An 18,645-nucleotide genomic window follows, 5' to 3' on the forward strand; every position below is an offset into this window, starting at 1 on the left:
ACATTTAATAATAAAACAAAATATTCATTTTGGAGTCTGTGTGTAGGAATTCTTAGCTATAAGCCCCCGCATTCTGAATTGCTACCAATTTATACCGTAATATTTAAAAAAAAATTAGAGCTGAAAGAGCAATTTTTTGAAATTTCCTCTATGGAAAAAATCGCAAAATATGCTCAGAAAATTATTAAAAAACATTTGATCTGTTATTTAACATGTCCTGGGCATGAAATGTGTGTATATTTAAATGCAATTTCGGCATTTGTTGAGAGATTTTTGGTCTATTTTAAACGAGTTTTGTTATATTAAATATTTTCTCCTCATTATTTTCTCCTTATAACAATATTTATATCTTTTTGTTGTCTCTTGAAAATGATCCTGTTAAAAAGGTGAAATCATTTAAATTTCCTGATAAATATTATTCATTCAGACTATATCGAGAACACGTGTTCTTTTCCTAATAAATATCATGACGAAATGAGACAATATCAGTATGTCAATATCAATGTTTCTGCGAACACGTATTCTGCCGTCCTAATAACTCTGTCAATTCATTCGTTAAAGATGAATTAAAAATTTGACCAGATTTTTAATAAATTAACAGTATTTAATTTCAGTAAGTTTTCTTCGTGTATTACGGAGCATTAATAGAAATCCATTAGGCAGCTTGTATTAATAGGTATCCATTAGGCAGCTTGTATTAATAGGTATCCATTAGGCAGCTTGTATTAATAGGTATCCATTAGGCAACTTGCATTAATAGGTATCCATTAGGCAGCTTGTATTATTAGGTATCCATTAGGCAGCTTGTATTATTAGGTATCCATTAGGCAGCTTGCATGCCAGATTAAAAAAATAGAAAGCAAGCGACCGATTTTAGATTCGTTTGATTCGGTGAGTTCGATTCAATAAAGACGTTTAAGGCGATGCACTACGCAGTAATGCAAAATCATGTGTTTTTGGTTTGAAAATTTGGTCGCCTAGAAATATTTCCATTGTTTTAATTAAATACTGCGAGTAGAATACATCTTGGCCTTTGAAAAAATCGATTATTTTTTAGATACGTCTTTCTATAAGCCCAGATAAAATAATGTATAAGGCCTATGAAAACTGCTTAGAAGTTAAAAATTTCCTACTTACGAACCCATTTTCGGTTATGATTTTATTGTATAATGTGGCAAATTAAGTTATTTATAAAATGATCGGAAAAAAATTAAATATTTATACCTGAACATCAATAAAATAATTGATAAAATAATTGTTTTCTCTTGATAGTAGCAAACTTCAATACATTGAATCGAATGTGAATATTAAATCACCAGTAAAAATAACCGATTAAGATTCAAAAACTTCATACATTTATTCCATTGTACCTTCATTACTCATTCGCTGTGGGTAAAAACTTGTAAACACATTGGCCCAATATTTAGGACGGAAGTCACTTACAACTGCCTTCTAAAGAAAAAAAAGTTGTATTCCGGTTTGGTACTTACTGTGATAGGGGAAGAAAAAGCTTTATTCGTATTTACATAGTATTAAATTCCGGCGAAGGAACTTCTGAATTTCAGTATACAGTCCGTTAAAAAAGTGTACAAATTTAATAAAATTGAAGTGTATATATTTGGGACAAATTTTAGTAGATTCAAATGTGAAGTTTTTTAAAATGTGAATACCGCACAAGAATCAGAACTGCTTTCAACTGTCTGGAACCAATGAGACTGTGGTACCCCCAATTTAGATATGTTGTAAGGAGATGGAGAAGAGGAAGGTGGGGAAGTACCTGGCTCCTCACATCTGGTCACCAAACACAACAAAACCAATTTCAAGCAATGTTTCAAATTTTAATGGTGGTATTTTTTACCAGGGGGATACTAAGAGTATTTTCAACGTGCCGCAAGTATACTATTTAATTTTTAATTAATGACATTATTTTTTTTAAGGCCGGGATTTGAATCCGCGATCTTCGGATTGCTAGTCGAAAACCTTAACCCTAGACCATGGAGGCCGTCGGGGTATGCTTGACCTTAGAATTTCACAGCTAGACATTTGACAGAAAACGATATAACTCTATTTTTAAATTCTTAAACTAATTTTCTCAAAGTGCGTATTTCTTCCTCGTATTTTTTTATTATTTTTGCCTCTTGAATGATTAAAAATATTAAAAACAACTTTTCATTACAATTATTTTGTTAAATACAAAAAATAAGATCTTCGAATATTTAAATTCCTTAGAGTATGATGTAGAACCATATCCTATTAGAAATTTACTAATACCTACCGCTAATTTCTGAACACCGGTTAATTTTATTATTAATTTATTTAATTATTTTATTAATTAATTTTACTAATTTTGTTAATTTTTTTAACTCCAGTAATATATTGGCAGTATCAACAATGGCCGCTAGAGCCGTTAGTGTAGCATATTGACGTGGACAATCCTTTCAATAACGTCAAATTAAATTTATTTAGTACTTGGTGGCGTTGTTTTACTTTTTCTATTTTGATCAATATTAATAAAAATCTCCCAAAAGTAAGTTCCGTGTGTGCAGTTTACGGATGTAATAATTACAATCAACAAAAACACTTATTAAAATTGTAAAAATTTAATTGAATTAATAATTAATTACAACGAACAATCAATATTCTATAATATTATTGAGTCCCCTTAAAGAATAAATAAATAGAATTAATGATAATAATTGATATTATTATTATAGCATATTTACATTTAGCAAAAAAGGGACATTCACAAATAAGAAAATAACTATAATTTCTCTCAATTATACCATTCGTTATTTCGGCTATTGGCATTATACCTAGCTCTCTCATTAAAAATTTAGGCGTATTAGATCTATCAAAAAATTTATATATAAAAATGCAAAAATCATTCATTTTTAATATATGTAGGATAAGGAAAGATTTTTAAAATATTTATGTTGAGGGATCAGTAGGATTTATAGGCCCTGTTAGAAGTTCTACCGAGCTGAACCCTCTGATATGAAAATATCTGGAGTCGGTGAATTATTTTCCCATTTGATCTCTGGTGAGTTGACGTGTTGTTCTTGTATTGTTTTGTATTTATTTTGCTTATATAATGCACTTGCATAATGTTGATTGACTAGATGATCATTTATGGAAAAGTGTGTGGAAGGGTTTAGTTTTTCCTATGGGGAAGATTTAACCAGGACATAAAATCGGAAAAGAAAACATTTAAATTACCTTTCTAAACCATCAAAGACAGTTAATAGCCGCTTTAATATTTCTTTATGTATGAGCAAAAAAGGAGTGATGTTTTATTTGGGTTACCTAAGTTTTTATTCAATTTCTAATAAATAATATTTTTAAATAACATAAAATCCATTACAATGTATGAAATAAAACCTAGGCGCACAACTCACGCCAGTGTAGTATGTACCTATTCGAATACATGGGAAATGTTAGAAGTTGGAGGTTAAGGTTTTTTAAGTAACATTGTTTTTACATTTAAAACATCTCGCAGCGCCCTTCATTTTTTTCTATACTTCCGTGACGGACTGTACTTCTCATTTTCCATAGATTTTTTTACTAAGATTGGACGTCTTAAGTTTGGAAGTTATGAAAACGTACTTCAATCGTGACGAATTTATTGGTCTACGAATCGGGTGGGTAATAAATAAGAAATACCTTATATAACTCAATAATATGTATCGCAAAAAGTCTTGTTAAAGTTCAAGTAGATGCTAATCGGCCAAACTTCTCTAGGGAACGTTTATTTTATTATTTATTTAACCTTCGTTCTCATAAGCATTATTCAAATCTCATATTACAGTTTAATTTATTGAATTATTGTAGAACTAGGGAAAAGCTAGCCAATAATCACAGAGCCACATTATTTTAAGAGGAACGGCTGAGCTGTCTTTTTAGTTCAAAATTTTGAGGCTAAAATACCAAAAAACACTGAATATTTAAAAAAAATATATAAGGTGTATCAAACATCTAGTAAATATATGTGCTACTTTAATAAATTTGTTTTTTGAATTATAAAACTAAGATAATTAAAATACACTTTTTTAATAATTTTTTGGCAATTATTTGTAAGTTAATAATTATTATCTATATTACGAAATTTTGCTTTATCTTATTAATAAATAAAATCACGTGTCACTGGGTTCGTAAACGCTAATCTCCGAAACCGCCCAACCGATTTCAAAGAAAATTGGTAATGTGTATGGTTGGCTCCCGATTGACACATATGATAGTTTTGGACACGAAGGGTGGAGCTATTGTCGAGATCTAAATGTTTATTTTTAAATTTTCTACTTTTATTTTTCAGCTTTATCAAAATACAAATTTTAAATTCTCTACAACCCCCCCCCCCCCAAATATTTTTTAATGAGATTTTATGGTTTTTTAAAGGAAAAAAGGTTCATAATTTATTCTTAACTTGTATAAGTTTTATATTTATCACTTATTCACTGTCGCATTACATTAAATTTAAATTCATTACTACAGGGTTTTCCAATAAGTGGTGTTGTTTTGATATTCAATCTTTAACAAAAAACAACTTCAAACGCTTCAACAACGCATTGAAATTATTAAAATTCATTTGAGTGAATCAAGCGCAAATCATCTTGAGTGATGAGGCCTATTTCCACCTCGTTGGCTTCGTCAACAAGCAAAATTGTCGCATCTGGGGCTCGGAAAAACCAAGAGTTATTGTTGAAAATCCTCTCTATCCTCAACGTGTGACTGTTTGGTGCGGTTTATTGTCCCGGGAGTCATTGGACCTTACTTTTTCGAAAATGAGGCTGGAGCAACAGTTACGGTGAATGGATTGCGCTATTGAGAGATGAATGATTTTTTATGGCCGGAATTGGATGGTATTGATCTGGACAACGTTTACTTTCAACAACATGGCGCTACGTGCCACACAAGCAACGAAACCATTGATCTTTTACGATTGAATATCAAAATAATAACTCTTATTGGAAAACCCTGTATATACAAATATTTTAAATTTGTATTAAATAACATATTCTAACTAATTCGAGGAACTGAAAATTAGAATGATATACACATTAGTGTCAGGTTGATAAATACCTAACTACATCTATCGACTACTGGACGAAGGTCTAATAATCCAGTCAGTAAGAGTGGTTTGAAAAATATATTATTTTTTTTAGTTTTAAAGAAAAAATGATAGTTTTTCATGTTGGGTGACTTCTGCTACGGTTCTTATATTGTATGAATGTTGCCAAAATTGTTTCATTTTCAATTCCTTAAAGGTTATTTTACGACAAAGTGGTTGAAAACAAACAAGAAAAAGATAAATTTATAATTTTTGAGATAATAACTTCTTTTTTTTCTAAGAATATTAGATTAAGAGTTACAACGGCGAAAAGATGAATTTTTTATTTTTTTTTAAAAATTTAACTTAATTAATTCAAGTTATTTATTACATAATTATGATGATTTTGTGAACTCATTTCCAAACCACCATGAGGGTAGTAAATGGTGCTTTTGTAAACTGCGGTATAGGTTTAATCCACAGATGTACCAGTTTCACCAACAGAGATCGAAACTACCTTTTGCAAGGCAAAGGCCTTTTCCATCTCTCCTGACTGGACTGTAAATCGTATTTCACTAATTTGCTGTTACGTAAGATATTTCCAGTAACGTCTGAATACCTATTTCTTATGAGTTCGAGCTTAAACAATCTACCTTTTTTAACAACGACAATGATATTATTAACAACGACAGTGATATTATTAACAACGACAATGATATCATTAACAACGACAATGATATTATTAACAACGACAGTGATATTATTAACAACGATAATGATATTATTAACAACGACAATGATATTATTAACAACGACAATGATATTATTAACAACGAAAATGATATCATTAACAACGAAAATGATATTATTAACAACGACAATGATATTATTAACAACGACAATGATATTATTAACAACGTAAATTATATCATTAACACCTTTCACGAAAACAACACTATACAAATAATCCGAAATCTGTTCAAAATGTTGACAGCTTAGTATAGGTAAACTGTTGACAGTTTAGCCAGGTAAAATTTTGACAGTTTAGTACAGGTAAAATGTTGACAGCGTATTATAGGTAAAATATTGACAGTTTAGTACAGATAAAATGTTGACAGCTTAGTACAGGTAAAATAGGATTTTATAAATGGCAAAAGTCGTGCTTCATGAATTTTTGGTCATGCATTCGTATTGGCAGTATTATTGAACATCTGCAGAGTCTGCCCAAAATAAGTTGCGGATCACCCCTCTAGGGGGAGGGGGAGAACTTTTGAAATATGCATGTTTACAAACTGGATCGAGTAAGGTATCGTTTATCATGTTTCATTAGTGCTGAATCGAATGAGACCACGATATATATTTCGATAGTATCAATATTTGCTGAGATAAGACAGGTTTTTAGCGAAGAAACATGAAGACTACCACCAATTTATTTTGGACTCTGCACATTTTCTCTTGTACTGCTAAGATGAATTTATTACCAAAGGTTTGTAAATGCACGAATTTTGTCATGATCTTATTTTTTAGTTCATTTTATTACTATTTTACCTGTATTAAGTTTCCCCTATCTTAAACATACTGATTGCTGCATTTACAACGTCGATTGGTAATGCCGTGTACCTTGTACTTATATACATATATGTATGTGCTGTACGTTAAATTGGCATTTAATGCACAAGATTTTATTTTTCTAGACGATGAATTAGTAACTTCCCGAGGGATCCTTCTAGAAATATTTGAGCTTTTAGTAATGCGTGCATCAGAAATAATTAAAATGAAGCCCACGGAAAGTTCGATTTTCTAGGCCTGCTAGGACAAAGTCGACCGTAGGTCCGTCGATTATGCCGAGCCGCGCGCTGATTATTGTTTTTTACACGACTTTATCACTTATGTCGTTAAGATTCCTACTTTATTTTAGAAATTTGATAGGGAAAATTCAACCGCAGTTCTGTCCAATACACCAGGGCCGCGCGTCGCATATGTTTGTACACGGCTGCTTCACTTACGTCTTTAAGATTCTGGATTTATTTTAGGGTATTATCTCATCTTAATAATCGATTGTCAATCAGACGGACCGCCCTCTTTTGCACATAATCAAGTAGGTTTTTAAAGTATTGTGGAACTCCAGCCCAGAGGTGGCACCCAAATTCAACTGTTGAAATGGTCACCTTTTTTGTGTTCAATATTTAATATATGTAAATTGTTCCATCACTGTGAAAAAAACTGTCATTAACTTACCATCTATTCATGCCTACAAGATCTCACCATGCCTACATCACCTCACAATAATTGCTCATACGGGAACCTAAAAATATCTAACGAAATCAAGTACATAGGTGTTATTATAAATGATCAACTGCGCTGGGAGGCACATATCAATTATACAACAAAAAGACTCTTCATTTTAAAAAATTATGTTACATTTTCTGATTTCTCAGATCTATCCTAAAAACATTAAAATGTGTCTACTACGCACTCTTTCAAGCAATTGCTACTTATGGAATTGTGGGATGAGGAGGTTGTGCATCTTCAATTCTCCGTCCCATGATTTTAACTGAAAAACTATTGCTAAGGATAATATTCAAATTTCACCCGTCACACCTGTCAGAGCCACTTTTCAAAAAATTTAAAATCCTAGATATTCTTCAATTATACATTAAGGCTATTCGTATACACACATGGAAAAAACACAACAAAATATTCACACCCATTACTCGTCACACCTAAAATGTGTAATTCCTCCAGAAAAAATAGCATTCGCTTAGCGACAATTCTCTTATATTACTCCCAATATATTCAATTCACTCAATATAGATACCAGAAAATCGGAAACTGATCATCTTAATATAAAAAAATATTCACAATTGGCTATGGGTAAAGGGAAGGAACTATTTCAAAGAATGTCTCGTGTCATTAAATTAAATTAACTGCTCTTTTATTCCATTCTATTCATATGTTTTCTTTTTTTCATCTCTTTTTCTCTCTCTCTTATTTCTGTACATCTTAACATTGTAATCTAAAACAATATAGTCACGGCTCCCTAAAGGCTTCAACTTTCTATTATTCTATTAATTTGATCATTTTATTCTATTTTATTTTCAATTTATTCTGTTTTTTTTTCTGTTCTCTCTTTTTGTTTTTTATCTTATATTTTTTGTATCTCTATATGGAATGTGTGGGACTGCACTAACCTCCCCACATACCGGAATAAACAGTTTTTTTTTTTTTTTTAAACTTCCGATTTAGTTGTCCGGGTTAAATCTTCCCCAAAGGAAAAACTTAACCCTTCCACTCACTTTTCCACAAATGATCATCTAGTCAATCAACATTATGTAAGTGCATTATATAAGCAAAATAAATACAAAACAATACAAGAACAACATGTCAAATCACCAGAGATCAAATGGGAAAATAATTCACCGTCTCCAGATATTTTCATATCAGAGGGTTCGGCTCGGTAGAACTTCTAACAGGGCCTATAAATCCTACTGATCCCTCAACATAAATATTAAAAAAATCTTTTGTTATCCTACATGTATTCAAAATGACCGACTTTTGCATCTTTATATATAATTTTTTTGATAGATCTAATACGCCTAAATTTTTAATTAGAGAGCTAGGTATAATAATAATAATATAATAAAGATTAATTAGAACTACGCTAACAAAGTTTAATTGCCATCATCCAAATTCAGCTATAGAACGAGTTAATTTACCTAGAAATTTAGGAGGTAGAAGTATAGTCAAAATAACTTCTTTGAAACATAATCAGGTAGAAATGCTAAGAACTTTTTTCCATAGGAAAGCTCATAGCTCAGAAATGCACAAAATAATTTGCTAGGCAGATAGAAATATTACACCTTTAAATTTATACGATGAGAATGCCAACATTTTTATAAATCCCAACCAGGAATTATTAGATTCCTGGTCAAATAAAATTTTACACGCAAAACACTTCAATTATCTCAACCAAACGTATGTTGACAAAATTTCGTCAAACAAATGGTTGAGTATTGGAGAGTTGAGCGCAGAAATAGAAGGATTTATGCTTGCCATTCAGGATAGAGTCATTAATACTAAAAATTATAGAAAGCATATAATCAAAGATACAAATCAAATTGATGATTTGTGTAGAAAATGTTTGGCTTTTCCGGAAACTATAGAACATATTATATCGGGATGTTCTATATTAGCACCGTCCGAGTATACATTTAGGCACAATCAAGTTTTAAAAATAATTCACCAAAATTTGGTAATTAAACATAACTTGATTGACTGCCGTAATGTAGTACCATATTATGAATACGAACCAAATTCATTTTTAGAAAACGAATTTTATAAAATATATTATGATAAAACTATACTAACAGACCGAGCGATTAGTCATAATAGACCCGATATAGTTTTACATGACAAAATTAAAAAAATAACTTATATCATTGATGTCGCTATTCCAAATTCCTGTAATATTCAAAAATCTGTTAGTGAAAAAATAAGAAAATACACAGATTTAGGAAATGAAATAAAAAGAATTTGGCATTCTCAGACTATAAAAATATTACCATTCGTTATTTCGGCTACTGGCATTATACCTAGCTCTCTAATTAAAAATTTAGGCGTATTAGATCTATCAAAAAAATTATATATAAAGATGCAAAAGTCGGTCATTTTGAATACATGTAGGATAACAAAAGATTTTTTAAATATTTATGTTGAGGGATCAGTAGGATTTATAGGCCCTGTTAGAAGTTCTACCGAGCCGAACCCTCTGATATGAAAATATCTGGAGACGGTGAATTATTTTCCCATTTGATCTCTGGTGATTTGACGTGTTGTTCTTGTATTGTTTTGTATTTATTTTGCTTATATAATGCACTTACATAATGTTGATTGACTAGATGATCATTTGTGGAAAAGTGAGTGGAAGGGTTAAGTTTTTCCTTTGGGGAAGACTTAACCCGGACAACTAAATCGGAAGTTTAAAAAATAATAAAATTATTATTATGACTACCGTTATACGGGCACGGGCCTAGTATGGTGGTTGTAGACAACAAAATAATTGTAATCATTTAAAATTTTATGAATAAAGAAACACAAAAAAAAACTGTAAGCTATGTATGGTTTGTTTCTGTAATATAAAATAAATATGACTCACGTGTCATCCCTCTTCTGACCAAAATCATACAGAACTCTATTGTTATTTCAATAATGTCAACATATTTTATGTAAAAAGCGTAAACTTGCAATCATAACTCGACCTGTAAAGCTGTTGTAGTGTGCAGATACTTTGTTTTTAGTACCCACTGAAAGGATTGTATGCCCTCGAGAATAATTTATTTTTAATTCGCAATTACACACTTCTTAAAACGCCATAGTGTTTTACCAGACTACAGCCGTCTAGGGTGGCATTATATTAATGATATCACCACCCAACTCCCCGGCAATTCCTCCTCTTTTCCATCTTGTCTAACGTATAATGCGACGTAACTACCTATCAAATATGCGACATTCATAAATACTGTCTCATACCCTAACAAATGATTTATACACGCTTCCATTAACTCTGCAAACACCTGGATTCATTTTTAATTATAACGCTAATGACTCATTATTCATTTACTCGGCGAGATAATGTCTTATTACTTTTTATATCTATTTTACTAATTTTTAGAGTGCTACTTAGTGCTAAGCGCCAAGGGCGCTTTACCAAGCCAAGAAAAAGCTCAAAAATATCATATTACTATCGGGAGGGATGGATTCATACTTCCGTCTCTCCGAGACTCATTGAACCCTAGATTCCTACCACCTCTCATACCCTTTACTTTATCTCCTTCCCTTTCTTAAAAATACCATCCACACAGCATCCCCGAAGATCTCAAGTGAATTTTTTTTTCCTTGTGGCATATCTGGAGTTAATGTAAAAAATCGTTTTAATACAGCCTAAAAAAAGGATTTATATATAGATCCCTAAGATTGCCACGCTTTAAAGATGTTCAAAAGTGTGGAATAAAGTTGTACACATCCACAAGAGGATTGATTAATGGATTATTTCAGTAAATTAATGTTTAACATGACCGGTTTGTGGCTGAGTTGACAGATGCGTCTGGATTTCACTCATGCGTTATGGGTTCAAATCATCCGCCATCATGACGTAACACAACAAATTATTATAAGCAATAATTAGTCGCTTGAATTATCAATACAAATTGAAAATATCTCCCGGGGAAAAATAAATGCTGCCGACGGGAATTGAACCCACACCTTCTGATGTCCGGTCAGGTGCTCTGGACCACTGAGCTATGTCGGCTTATTTCCAGCGGCATTTATTTTTGCTCGGGAGATATTTTCAATTTGCATTAATATTACAGGCGACTAAGTATTGCTTATAATAATTTTTTCTTCAATGACGGCAATAGATGTTTTTCAAATATTGTCAGGTTATTTATTCGGGAATATTTGTTTTTTTCAAAATATATAAATATTCACGATAATATATTTATGTATAAAATATATTCAAGTCATGAATTACAGTTAAGTTTTAATTTTGAATTCTATTTGGTATACGTCTTAGTTCAGGTGGAAGAGAATCCAAAACTTCAGCAGAGCCTGATACTATGAGTGCCTATCTTCGATTTTTACATGACTGCGCTTTGGTTCCATCAACCTCAATCCTTCCGGTAGCTGATAAGAAGTCATAAGTCGTGAATTCGCATCATTCGAAAGGCATTGATTATTTATTGCTTACGTATTTGTTATGTCAACATCATACATAAATATAATTAACCACTCACTGAAAAATACAGAAAACCACAAATGCAATATATTATGTACAAACATAGAAAGCAAGACCGATAAGTACATAGGTATAACAATAGAACAGCGTTTAAAATGGTCCCCACTTATAAATATTCTGAACGACAGAATAAGGAAACCAACGTATTAGATGTTTAAAAAACCAACGTATTTAGATGTTTAAGAAATATTTTAAATAAAAAATTACTTAGAACCACATGTTTCGCTTTCTGTCAATCAATTATACAGTACGGCATTATAGGATGGGGCGGTATATATAAAAATCAAACATAAACAATTTATATATCACAAAAACTAATAATAAAATAATTTAATAAAAAGCTATCTATATTCGTTCGAACTTTTTTCAAACCATTTAAGGTCAGAAAATTAAGTGCACTATACTTCTACCATGCAACATTACAAATGTATAAAAATAATATACAAAATAATGTTGCACCCTTTAAAAATAACAGAAATCTTAGACAAACGTCAATACTTCCTACTCCGAAATGTACAAAGACAATAGGACAGTTCAATCATAATTATTTCGGAATATATTTTTTTAACTCATTACCAGAAAAAATTAGAAACATGAATACAAATATAAAAGAATTTAAAAGCCAACTTAAAAAGTATTCTGAAAACTTGATATCAAATTTAAACCAATATAATAACACCCCCATACACACAAGCCATGGGGGTACGTTGTGTCATTAATAACTGTATTATCTTTATTTGTAATTCGTGTATCTTTTTGTTATTAATAAAAAAACATAAATATTTATTATTTTCTTGGGATTTAAAAGTGTTTTTCTCCATAATACATAACAAATTTTCAAACGGATTACCTATCATATGAATGAGTAAATCATTTGAGCATCTTACATTTTTTAAAGAATTAGACTGAAAAAAAGGCTTAAATATGCATTAACGACCAAAAAAGTTAAAATATGTATTATGGATACGCGAATTCATATTTAATCCAATGAAATAAGATATGTAATCGGATGTCTAATCATTACTAAGTAGCACAGAAGAATTGTAAATATGGGGAAAAATCTTAAGAAAACAACGATAATAATAACGCAAAAGAAAAGTATTCACATTTGTTTTCATATTTGTATTTATATAATATTTTTTGCTTAAGTACGTTTGTTAACATACAAACGTGTTTCATACCAAGTCATTCGAACAATATTACGCTTAGCTATGTAAACTAACTAACTAACTAATTAACTAACCATCACGCCGTTTCCCCGCAGGGAGGACGGACCGCCAAACAACTCGGTCTTGGCTCACACTTCTTGCCTCATTCACATTCATACATCGTCTCATACATACTCTTCTATTATTCTGACTCTTGACATGGCCTGACTCAAGTATCCGATTCACTCGATCGCGCCATGTCCTCCTCGGGCGTCCCCGACTTCTGCTACCATTCACATTTGCGTCATATATTCTTCTGACACTCTTTTCTTTGCTCATTCGCTCTACGTTCACAAACCATCTAAGCGTAATTTCTTAATCTTACTCATTAGGCTTACATCAGCCTTGCACTTTTTGCGTATCTCCACATTTCTCACACAGCCAAACATGGTAAATGTTAAAAAAATATTTAACGAATTACAACATTTCATTAAATTTCTATTTAAGTTCTGTTACTATCCAAGTACTGTGAACGAACCGACACATGATGAAATAATAACAGAACTTGAATAAAACTTTTCACAGAATTTGAAATGATGAATTTTTATAAATTTGTGAAAATCCACGTCCTTGGAGTCACTCAGATTAGGTAATATAAACTAAGTACCTATATAAAAATAATAACCACTTACATCGTAAAAAAATTTCAAAGACATACAAAGTAATTTAATAATATCAACGTAATGAAAATGAGAAAATAACTTAAATATTTTAAGCACTGCAGGGGTAGAAGATTCCAAATTAACAATTTGATTTCTTTTTTTGCAATATACATTTAGTAAATTGACCTAAGGACAAATGGAAAATATTATCATCTGAAAATATACTATTATATTTTGTGCACGTCCTTCTGAAAAATTATTATTATTATTATTTTTAGGCGTGTGTGAATGGGTAATGTGTCATTTTGTTAGTTATTTTTTTACGTAATATGCCAAAGCATTCACTTTATATTTATTGAAGTAAAGTGTAAAATCTTTGTATAAATATATTTCGGATACTTTTTGGTAATGAATAAAAAAAATTTACTCCAAGATATTTCTAGTTGAATTGCCCCATTGTTTTTTTTTACATTTCGGAATTTTGTAAGTTGTTAGATTTTGATCAGTGTGCGATGTGAAATAGTTGGTTTGATCGTGTGTTTCGTACTGGACAGATAATATGTCCATAGATATTAAGTCGATGAATGTAGTGTAGTGTGTGTGTTCGTGTTTTGCAAAAGTTAAACATTAAATACAATTTCACCCTAAAGCGTAATGTGCCCTGCGCGAAACCGGAGTTAAAACATTTCCATCAAAAAGCCAGCACAAACGATGCACAGCAAAGTGGCGCAAGTGAGACGGAGGGTCGTCCGGTCGGTTGTGTGATGTTCTCCGGGCGGGGGCGAAGATGAGATTGCGCCAAGCGTGCGCCAACAGCCGTGGCTGTAGCGAGCAGAAAAATCAGAAACAGCAGAAACAGCGGGGGCCGCCCGATGCCGTGCGGGGCTTGCCGCACAACCTGCTACAGGGTCCACATTCTGCAGCTGATTCCCACAGATTACGACTGGAACGAGTTACTATAGTCTGATGACCGTGAGTATTCTGTTTTTAAATTTACTGTTGATTTGAGTTTTCACAGCTAAAAGTATTATCGTGATTGATTTTTTGGGTATTTGCCATATTTCATTGAAACTAAACGACGAAAAACACACTTAAGCCACTCGCACACGGTTGAATTTTGTTACGGAAAAAGTTTCGTCTCTGTTTCAAAATCCATTGAAGTATATAAGGATTTGATACTAGGGTAACTTTTATATTACTACAATTTTGAAATGCAGTGATGAAAATGTGGCCGTGACAAAAGTCATCCGTGTGTCCCTGGCTTAAGAGAATTAACGTGGGCAAACGGTATAACAATTAGAAGTACTCTTCGGTGACCAGTGGCGGCTCGTGACTTTTTAGAGGGCTAATATAACAAAAAAGGGCTTTATTGAAAAGAATTTTGTTTAGTGTAATAATGTTGTTTAGTCCAAAAAGTTTTAGTACTAAACAATATCAATAATGTCGAATTTTCATTTCATGAGCCGCCACTAGTCATCACTGCAATGTGTAGGTACATCTGTCCCGATAGTGTACACTGCTTGGTTGTCTGAAACGTTAGCTAAAGGAGAAGAAAACCCACAGCATAGTACCCCAATCAATCATGATTATACAATAACTCCTGTACAAATTACAGTCTTAATTATATTTACGTATGTTACATTTATAAGTATTCACAACATCACAGCACCCGCATGCGTAGATTAGAAATTAGACAATTTTAAATCTATAGGTATTATTATTATGGTGTGATATTTTTTATAATCAGTTATTCATATGTATTTATTTTAACCGTGTTTTGTTATGAAGAGATATTTTTGAGCTTTTAAAGTCACAATCAATAAATTTTCACTTTTATCTACGTTATCTCCACACGAAAGGCTCTAAGGATAATAATTTTTCCTCATAATTAATTTAATGTCATTTTTGGGGATCCTGGTGGAAGGTATCTTTAAGGAAAGGAAGTTATTCATGAACAAACTTCGTTTCATGTACCCCGAGACTCTCTAGGTTTACAGTCGGTCGGACTGAAGGGGGCAATAATGTTTTATTTTAATTTTATAAATAAAAGTAATGATAAATAAAATAATATTTAAAATAACTATAATTTTTTTATTTAAATTTGAAGTAAATTAAAGTAAATTAAATTTAAATTTGAACAAACGGTTTATATGTTACATTAGTGCTTAAAACAGATAAAAGAATATTATGTTTGGTGCCTTCAACTGTTCAAAAGAGACGTTTAGTGTAATGAATTCTAAAATAAAATAAAAATTGCTATAACTGATCTCTTAATTCATTCAAACATTCATCCACTCGAGTAATTGATGTCATATATGTACATTTACCACATTATTTAATTAATAAAATTCCTCAAAATATTAACATAGAAATATATATATATATAGCTTAGTGCGTTTTAATGCCAATGAATCCACCTAGATTTCACCGTTTATTGCTTATTTTTGTTTTCTATAAATTTGACACGTTATGCCAAGCGATCGCTTAAAACGCTTTTGCAAACTTGGCTTAGTATGCCAAAAATCGCTCCACTGGCTAACGCAAATTTTAAATTTCGACCAATAAAATATAAACAATTGAAAAAACGTATCATGTTTATTAAATTCAAGTTCCTATGTTATTTCTTAGCTAAGCTTTAATTCGTTTGCATGAGAATTTCTTTTACCTCTATTGATTATTCATAACTATCGATAGACATATCCACACATTGGTATCAATAATTGGCATCTAATAGAAGTGTAAAATGGTTAACAAATAATAATAGAATAGTATTAATTACGTAATAATTCCTTAGTCATTACTTTTTTCCCATGTCTAACAACCACTTCGTCAGGGGTAACCATTTTTAATCCTAATCTTTTCAAATGATGTATTTTTAAAATTTATTTGTTTCTAAGCTTAGGTAGGTAAATGCGAAACTATCATAGTTAAATTCAAGAAAATTATGTTATGTAGGTCTAAGAGCCGCTTGATTAAACAGTAGACTTGTTCTAATATACAGGGTGCGTTTTATGTTCTAGGTCGATGTTTTTTTTTTAAAATTTATTCTTAAATGAAATTCAATTTTTTATTGATTGATTATAAATGGCCTTTAATATTATGTCTAAGCGAGCTCTTTAAAGTACATCTTTCATAACTTTTAGCAGACTTCTGGCGTTACTGCAGCAATTACGTGTTGTTCTTAAGCATCATGGTTACGGTTGGCTTATTGGTATGCACCTTTTTTCTAAGTTCGACCAATCGATATCATCATTTTTTGACATTATTAGGTTAGTCACGTAATTTTATCCGCGTTCACAAGTAGTTAATAAAATGTTTTAATAATATCAACACATTGTTGCAGAGTTAGGTTAGGATAGGTTATGGAACATATAATAAATTGTTATCGACCACTCATATATTTAAACCAAAATGGCGGCAAAATAAAATCGACTTCGAGCATAAAACGCACCCTGTACAATTTAACAATCCAACAAACAAATCGTTTATAGTGGTTAGCCATCTTTATAGCCACGTCATTAGTAAAATGTTCAATCCATACAATAATATCAATCAGTAGGTATATCGTAATTGCTGAATGTGCTTTTACGATGAGACATTATGTCGGTACTTATTTCGTTTATCGTGAACGTAAAGAGACACATTTCTAATCTTAACCTGACAGACGCCACTATATCAAATGTGAGATTTTGACAGAGTGCCTCATACGCGGTTGTTTCAAATACTTGGCAAGAGGATTCAAATGCGGTCAAGTCGGAATTTTTTATAAAATATTTGAAATTTAATAACTTCGTTTTGTTATGCAAAAAACAAGGTTTTATGGAATATATCAACAATATTTTTGCTTGCTAAAATCGTTTATTTAAATTCGTTGGTAATAAGGCAATAAAATATGTGCATCTAAGGTCAAATCAACAAAATTAAGTACGAATTTTGGCACCGCAAATAAATTGTACGAATTGAATTAAATAAATAAATTTTGAAACTTTCAATTTACTCTTATGCTTACTTTTTTACTGAAATGTGTAAAAAAGTAAGCATAAGTTGTTTCCCAAAATTTCAACAAATCATCAATTTTTAAAAATTAAAATTAGAGTTCCATTCAAGTTCTGATATTATTTCATCATGGGCCGGACTGTACTTTTACAGTACAGAACTTTAAGAGAACTTGAATATCAACTTTGAAATTTGATAAATTGTTCAAATTCTGCGAAACAACAAATCCTTAGTATTCACTTAATTGCTTATGATGGGTATTTTTTTATTATTTTACAGAGAATTTGAACAATTCTTCAAATTTTAAAGTTCTGTGAAAGTTATTTTCAATTTCTATTACTAAATCATCAATTTAAAAAATTAAGATTATAGTTTGGTTATTATTTCATCATGGGCTGGACTGTACTTTTCCAGTACCTAACTTGAATATAACTTTGAGAGAACTTGAATATTAACTTTAAAATTTGATAGATTGTTCAAATTCCGTCAAAAAAGTCCTTAGTATTATTCACTTGATTGCGACGCGTTATTTAAGAAACATTGAACAATTCATCAGTTAATTTTCAAGTTCTGTTATTATTTCAATTCTGTCAAGTAACTGGCCTATAATGATATGATAACAGATCTTGAATAGGACATTCACAGAACTCGCAAACGAACGTTGAAATTTGATGAATTGTTCAAATTCTATGAAACAACCCATCCTAAGTTTAGTTAACTATTTGCGAACGATATACGCCGGTTTCAGGCTCGAAGTTTAGGGAAGGAAGGATTGTTCTTGAAACACCCTAAAGTAAAGATACGAATACACCTCACAATTTTTACTAAGAGATTTTTTTTACTAGAATTAAAAAACTGCTTTAGATTTTTTTTCTAAATAAAATAAAATAGTTGTAGTGTAGTCTTGGCCTAAGCCCATGGTATCATATATCCATATATTTTATCATTTGTAAAAAACATGTTCAAAGCAATATTCTAATGATACCGATGAAAAGAAGTCAC

General features: G+C 31.2%; 1 long non-coding RNA gene across 1 annotated transcript in view; it reads left to right on the plus strand.

Moving 5' to 3' along the window:
* LOC149419378 (uncharacterized) overlaps positions 1 to 18,645 on the plus strand; it is a 165,725-nt gene that overhangs the window by 14,937 nt on the left and 132,143 nt on the right. The window contains exon 2 of the long non-coding RNA XR_016302878.1: positions 14,298 to 14,619. This is a non-coding gene — a long non-coding RNA (uncharacterized LOC149419378). The remainder of the gene's footprint in view (positions 1 to 14,297; positions 14,620 to 18,645) is intronic.

The sequence above is a fragment of the Hesperophylax consimilis genome, chromosome 12 (genome assembly GCF_061612785.1).
Source record: "Hesperophylax consimilis isolate HC1 chromosome 12, BYU_Hcon_1.0, whole genome shotgun sequence".
Classification (NCBI taxonomy): Eukaryota; Metazoa; Arthropoda; class Insecta; order Trichoptera; family Limnephilidae; genus Hesperophylax; species Hesperophylax consimilis.